The sequence below is a fragment of the Onychomys torridus genome, unplaced genomic scaffold (genome assembly GCF_903995425.1).
Source record: "Onychomys torridus unplaced genomic scaffold, mOncTor1.1, whole genome shotgun sequence".
Taxonomy (NCBI): Eukaryota; Metazoa; Chordata; class Mammalia; order Rodentia; family Cricetidae; genus Onychomys; species Onychomys torridus.
The window spans coordinates 4,593-12,818 of NW_023412774.1; the positions used below are offsets into that span (position 1 = coordinate 4,593).

Genomic DNA, 8,226 nt, shown 5'->3' on the forward strand with positions numbered 1-8,226 from the left:
CCAGCCATCCCAGGAGGTCCTGCCCAACTTGGCCCCATCTTCCGGCCAATCTGCAGGCCCTGTGGGAAGGCTCCCCTTTTCCAAGACTGCAGGCAGGACCTGCACTCTGCACACCCTGCCCCCACCCCCATTTGCCCAAGACCCCAGCCCCATCCTGAGACTCACAAACCAGCTCCCAGCTTCCATCCTGCCCTGGAACTCCCACCTGGACCACAGGTGAGTGCCTGGGGTCACACCCTGAGAAGCCCACACCTGGGTTCCAGCCCTGGGCACCAGCCACTCTGAGTAAGAACTACTCAACTGGGTCCCAGGTTCTGGCTGTAGGGCATGACCCCCCATCCCCACTGGGAAGGTTCCCCCTCTCCAATACCCTCAGGTGAACCCTACAACCTCCATGCTCTGCCACCACACACATCTGCCCTTCACCCAAGCCACTTAAAGAAACTTAGAAACCAGCCCCCAGCTTTTATCCTGCTCCAGAACTCCCATCTGGACAAGATGTGAGTACCTGGGGTTGTAGTCAGAGAGGCAACCACCACTGCATTCTACCCCTGAGCACCAGCCATCCCAGGAGGACCTGCCCAACTTGGCCACAGTTTCAGGCCATTTGGAGGGCCCTGTGGGAAGGCTCCCCTTTTCCAAGACTGCAGGCAGACCCTGCAATCTCCACACCCTGCACCCACACCCACTTGCCTGAGACACCAGCCACTTCCTGAGACTCAGAGACCAGCCTCTAGCTCCCATCCATTTGAACCAGTGATACCCTTCGGTGGACACTACAACCATAATGCCTTGACCCCATACCCATCTGCCAGAGAATCCAGCCACTTCCGGGAGACTTAGAAAGCAGCCTCCAGCATTCCATCTTGCCCAGGAACTCCTATCTTGACCAGAGCTTCCATCCTGCCTGGGAACTCCCATCTGGACAAGAAGAGCTCCCATCTGGACAATAAGGAGACCACAGGGACTTCCTGAGACTCAGAGTCCAGGCCCCAGCTCCTTTCCGGCCAGCACTCTCATCTGGACCAGAGCTCCCATCTGGCCCATATCTTCCATCTGGACCAGAGAGAGGCTCCTGACATCTGTCAGCTCTATCTGGACCAAGTACACTGATGAGACCAAGAACAAATCCATGAGGAGATGGGCAGACGTCAAGGCAGAAGTACATACAACAAAATAAAGAGCAATACAGCATCACCAGTACCTAGCTAGACCTGAACATCATGGAAGGGAAGAAGAAGAAGTAGAAGAAGAAGAAGAAGAAGAAGAAGAAGAAGAAGAAGAAGAAGAAGAAAACAACCTTATAAGTAACATCATGAAGAGGCTAGAGCCTTATATAGAAGAAATCAAAAATAAAGTGGAGGAACAGACAAACAAAAAATGGGAAGAACACTATAAAAAACTAGAGGAAATGACAAAAAAGGGGGAAGAAATCATGCAAAGACCCATGGTCAGGCCCTAGGTGGAGCTCCAGGCATCCAATTGTCAAGAAAGAGGGGAGATTGTAAGAGCGTGAATTGTTGAGACCAAGATTAGAAAAGCACAGGGACAAATACCCAAACAAATGGAAGCACATGAATTATGAACCAAAGGCTGTGGAGCCCCCAGCTGGATCAGGCCCTCTGCATATGTGACACAACTGAATAGCTTGAACTGTTTGGGAGGCATCCAGGCTGTGGGACCCAGACCTGTCCTTAGTACATGAGCTGGCTGTTTGGAAACTGGGGCTTACACAGGGACACTTGCTCAGCCTGGAAGGAGTGGACTGGAGTAGCCTGTACTGAATTCACCAGGTTTAAATGAATCCTCATGGGAGTCTTGGCCCTAGAGGAGATGGGAATGGAGGGGAGGGGCTGGGGGAAGATGGGGGTGGGGACAGGAATGGAGAGGACAGGGGAACCCATGGCTGATGTGTAACATTAAAACACAAATATAATAAATAACAAAAAAGATATAGAATTTTCAGAGATTAAAAAAATATCTCCAATCTTTTAATGTTCTGGGAAAATGTTTACTATAATCACACACACACACACACACACACACACACACACACACACCAAACACAACACACCCCTCCTTATACAGCATGTGAGGTAAAACCCTCTGTCTATTCCTTCTCATAAGATTTCCCTATAAAAATAATAGTAGTATGTTTTCCTCTAAGACCCATGCCCTTATTCTTAGCTACCTTCTACATACTTATCTTTACACCCACATATAATTGTAACTCCCACTTCTAATCAAAGAATTTTCTCTTTGCAGTAGATGAATAGCATTACAGAAATTCACACATGGTCAACATGGAGAGAACAAGTGACTTTGGAGTGTCCAGCAACAACTAATAACATAAGGCTCAGGGAACATTACAGGTGAAGGTGTACGTAGATTTTAAGAGCCAGAGCATCAGGAAGTCTGCTGTGAGACTGTGCTTTCTAACTCTGACAGGGAAGCTATATCTATGAATTCTGAACAAAATGACTGCTTAAACAAACCTCAACAATATCAACCACTTAACAGTTCAATTTAGTTGGGGTGAATCTCAAGGGCCAACCAGTAGATGAAGAGCTCCAAGCAATTAACAACCAAGGATGTACCACCTGATTGGTTATCTAACACCAAGTGTCCAACTCTGGAAACATACATGCATGTACCACTGAACAGAATCATTATATTCAAATGTTGATTCGTTTATTTGTATATGTAACAACAAAGATTAAATAATAGAAGGCTGTGAATTTGACAACAGGCTGGAGTTGATGGGAATGGGCATTGAAGGAGTGTGTAGAAGGAGGGGGCAAATGATGTAATATGTTTTAATTAAATATAGAATAAATAAATATATATAAATAAACACTCAAAAATAAATGAAAGAAAAATTAAAACATGTTAAAGTCTAATATCAAAAATCTTCCTATTGAAAACAAGAAATTAGATGAATTAAACAAATATTCTCACAAATAAATGTCTAATATTCAAACATTTCAGAGAGATTTATTTGGGAAGTAGGATGTTTTTGATATTAGACATTTATCAGATAATTTTTGTTCTTCTTAATTTCTCGGTTTCCATATGTATATATTTGATATTAGACATTTATCACATGAAAATTTTTGTTGTATTTATGGAATTATGATCAGTATGTATATTTTGGATATTAGACTTTTATTAGATGAGAATTTTGTTATTTATATTGTTTCTTTGGTACAATGTGTATAGTTGGGATTTCAATCCTTTATCAGATAAGAATTTTTGTATTATTTATCTGATTCCTAGTTTTCAAAATGTATATTTAGAATATAGTCTTTTATCAGTTGAGATTTTTGTTTCATTTACTTTCTTGGGTTCAGTATGCATATTTTGGATAAAAGACCTATATCAGATGAGAATTTTGTTTTATGTAGCTAATGTCTTGTCTTGTTTTTGAAATTAGAACTTGATCACAGCAGAAATTTTGTTCATTTATCTAATTTCTTGCATTAAATTTGTGAATTTTTGAAATTAGAACTTTATCAGATGAGAATTAGTTTCATTTAATTTCTTGTGTTCAATAAGTATATTTTTGATAATACACCCATATCAGATCAGCATATTTTTTTTGTTTTTTGTTTTTTGAGACAGGGTTTCTCTGTGTAGCTTTGTGCCAGTACTGGATCTCGCTCTGTTGACCAGGCTGGTCTCGAACTCACAAAGATCCCCCTGGCTCTGCCTCCTGAGTGTTGGGATCAAAGACATGCACCACCACCATCTAGCTAGCATTTTTGTTTTATTTATTTTATTTATCTGATTTCTCATGTACAGTATGTATATTTTCAGTATTACTCCTGTAAAATCACTGAATTTTTTTTTTACTTTTCTAATTTCTTGATTTCTATATGTAACTATAGATATTACAACTTTATCAGATGAAAATTTTTGTTTTGTTTATCTAATTATATTTACTAGGTCTATATTGGATATTAGTCCTTTTTCAAAGGAAATATTTGTTTTTGTATCTTATTTTTTGTGCTCATAATGTATATTTTCAATAATAGGTCTACATTTCAGAATTCTGTTTTTTCTAATAATTTGTGTTCAATAAGAATATTTTTGATATTAGACCTTTATCAGATGAGAAAATTTGTCTCATTTATCTAGTTTCTTATGTTCAATATAATAAAGGTCTACTGTCCAAAATATACATATTGTACATACTTATGTAAATTAAACAATAATTCTCTTCAGATAAAGGTCTAATCTCCAAAATACACATACTGAACACAAGAAATCAGAAAACAAATATCTTATGTGGTAAAGGTGAAATATAAAAAAATACATATTGTACACAAGAACTTAAATAAAACAAAAATTCTCATCTGATTATAGTCTAATATCAAAAAAATATATACTGAACACAAGAAAATGAATAAACCAATTTTCTCACCTGATACCGGATATCCAAAATAAACATATTAATCTCAAGGAATCAGATAAATAACATGAAAATTTTCATCTGATAAAGGTTCAAATCCAAAAATATACATTATGAGCACAAGAAATTAAACAAAACAAAAATTCTTACCTGATAAATGTCTAATATCCCAAATATACACATTATCCCCAAATATTAGATAAATAAAACAAAATTCTCATCTGATAAAGCCTAATATCCAAAATATACATATTGAGCACAAGAAATCAGATAAATAAAACACATTTCTCATGTGATATAATTCAAATAGAAAAAAATATTCATTGAACAAAGGAAATTAAATAAAAGAATGATTCTCATGTGAGAAAAGTCTTATATCCAAAATATACATATTGAACCCAAGAAATCAGAAAAAGAGAAGAAAATTCTCATGTGATAAAAGTGAAATATTAAGAACATAATTATTGATCACAAGCAATTAAATAAAACAAAGAATTCTCCCCTAATAATTTTTTGTATCCAAAATATACATATTGAGCACTAGATAAGACAAATAACACAAAAATTATTTTCTGATATAGGTCTAATATCAAAAATGTTCATATGGAACAAAAGACATCAGATAAATGAAACCAAAATTCTCAACTGATAAAGGTCTAACATCCAAAATATATATACTGAATACAAGTAATCAGAAACACCAAATTTGCTCATGTGATTAAGGTCAATATGAAAAATATTGTTATTGAACATATGAAAGTAGATAAAACAAAAATTCTCAGTTGATAAAGGTCTAATACAAAAATATACATATTGAGCACTAAAACTCAGACAAATAAAACAAAATTTCTCATCTGCTGAAAGTCTAATACCAAAAATATATGTAATAAAAAATCCAGATAAATAAAACAAAAATTCTCATCTGATAAAGATCTAACATCCAAAATATACATATTGATAACAAGTAATCAGAAGCGCCAAATATTCTTATGTAATAATGGTAAAATAAAATATTGTTATTGAACATAGGAAATTAGATAAATCAAAATTTCTGAGTTTATAGTGGTCTAATATCCCAAATGAACATATTGAACAGAAGAAATTAAATAAAATAAAAATTCTTCCATCATAAATGGCTATATCCAAAATATACATATTGAACACTAGAAATCAGATAAATAAAATTAAATTCTCATGTGATCAAGTTCTAATATCCAAAATATACATATTTAACACAAGAAATCAGAAAAAGTAATCCAAATCCTCATGTGATAAAGGTCAAATATCAAAAATATAATTATTGAACACAAGAAACTAAGTAAGATTAAAAAAATCTCCCCTGATAAAGCTCTAATATCCAAAATGTACATATTGAACACAAGAAATTAGGAAAGGAGAACAAAATCCTCACGTGATAAATGTCAAATATCAAAAACATACTAACTGAACAAAAGAAATTAAAAGAAATATTCTCATCTGATAAATGTCGAGTATTATGTGTGTGTGTGTGTGTGTGTGTGTGTGTGTGTATAACACAAGAAATTAAATAAAACAATGATTATCTCCTGATAATGACTTTATATTCAATATAACCATATTGAACATACAAAATTAGATAAAACTAAATTCACATCTGATAAAGGTCTAATATGCAAAATATACATACTGAAAACAAGTTATCAGAAAAACCAAAAATTGTCATGTGATGAAGTTCAAATATCAAAAGTATTGGTATTGAACATATTAAATTAGATAAAAAATTCTCAACTGATAATGGTCTAATATCAAAAGTATACATATTGAACACAATAATTCAGATAAATAAACCAGAAATTCTCACCTGATACAGGTCTAATACCAAAAATATACACAGTGAATACAAGAAAGAAAATAAACAAATATTCTCCCTGATGAATTTCTTTATTGAACATATACATACTGAGCATTAGAAATCAGATTAATAATACAATTTAATCTGATATATGTCTTATAGCAAAAATATACATATTGAAAATAAGAAATCAGATAAAAAATTTTCATCTGAAAAAGGTCTAAAATCAAAAATATACACACTGAAGAAAAGTAATCAGAAAAACAAAAAAAAAATCTCTGGTGACAAACGTTAAATATCCAAAATATCGCTCTGAACATATAAAATTCGATAAAACAAAAATTCTCACCTGATGAAGGTCCAGGCTCCATGGGCAAGAAGCACGGGTCTGTCCACCAGGAGACAACAGGGATGCGGCTTAGAGGGGTTGGGTACTCAGTAGCCCCCTAACCGGCTGGGAAAGTGGAGCAGCTCTTGCCGCATGGGACTCAGCTCTCCCTCGAAGCCGCTGTCCTCCGATGAGTAGGCGGAGTCGGGGAACCAGGCTCCGAGCTGCCCCCGCGGTCCTGGGATGAAGAGGCACAAGACAGCGACGCACTGGCAGGAGGTGGGCGGGCAGCCAAGGCCGAGTGGCCTGTGTTAGTTCTATGGCGGAGCGCAGCGTCTCCACCTTACTCAGCTTCTTGCTGGCGCCGCGTGGGCATGTGCTGCGGCAGCTCCTGGAAGCCCAAGTTGACCAGCTTCACGGGGTTGCGTTCTCGCTCCTTGCGGGGTGCCACGGCCACTGAGCCGCCCCCGGCTTCAGTTGATCCAGATTGGCAGCGGCGGCTGCAGCTCAGCAGTTCCGGGGATGCGGGTCTCTGCCGGGTAGCGCAGGTTCCAGCGACTCCAGGCCAGGCGAGGCGGGCATGAGTCGGGGCAGAGCGCCGCCATCCATCAAGCTCGCATTCAGCCCTGGGGCACCTGCTAGGTGTTTCTGGGTGCTACAGGAAAAGTGCCCGGGAGGAACCGGGTTCGGTGGTCTCACCTCCACCGGTCTAACGCAGGGCACTGCTGCAGGATTTCCTAGGGCACCAGTCGCTGGCTTTCTGGAGCCCTAGGACCCCGTGCTGTACAAGGGCCAAGAATAGGGAAGCGTGGTAAGTTCGTGTCCAGTGCGTGCGGTCAGACCTCCCTTGGTCTCCAAAAATATTCTTATTTAACACAAGTAATCAAATAAATAAAACAAAATATCTCTCCTGATAAATGTCTAATATCCAAAATATACACATAGGACACAAGAAATAAAGTAAATAATATAAAAATTCCCATCTGATAAAGGTCTAATATTCATAATATTCATATTAAACTCAAGAAATCAGAAAAACAAAACAAAATTTCTCATGTGATAAATGTCTAATATAAAAAAATATACCTACTGACAACAAGAAATCAGATAAATAAAACAAAAATTCTCATCTGATCAATGACCAATATCCAAAATATACATGTTGAACATATTATACCAGTTAAACAAAACAAAAAAATCATATCATAAAGGACCAATATCCATATTACACTTATTGAACACAAGAAATCAAATAAATAACACAAACATTCTCATCTGATAAATGTCAAATATCCAAAATATATATATGGAACACAAGAATTATATAAGACAAAAATTATCAGCAGTGAATTGCTGCTATGCAAAATACACACATTGATCCCAAGAAATCAGATAAATAAAAAATTGTTATCTGATAAATGTCTTATATCTAAAATATACATATTGAAAACAAAAAAATTAAATAAACAAAAATTCTCCATCTAATAGGGAGAGAATATTTTTGACCTTTATAACATGAGAAATTTTGATATGTTTTTCTGATTTCTTGTGTTTAATATGTATATTTTGGATATTATACCTTTATCAGATGAGAATTTTGTTTTATTTACCTGACTTCTTTTGTTAAATATGTATAGTTTTATAATAGACTTTTAA

The 8,226-nt window shown here is 36.4% G+C and overlaps 1 pseudogene; it reads right to left on the reverse strand.

Moving 5' to 3' along the window:
* Positions 1-6,677: 6,677 nt before the first annotated feature.
* Positions 6,678-7,179, reverse strand: LOC118575867 (annotated as a pseudogene).
* Positions 7,180-8,226: the final 1,047 nt, after the last annotated feature.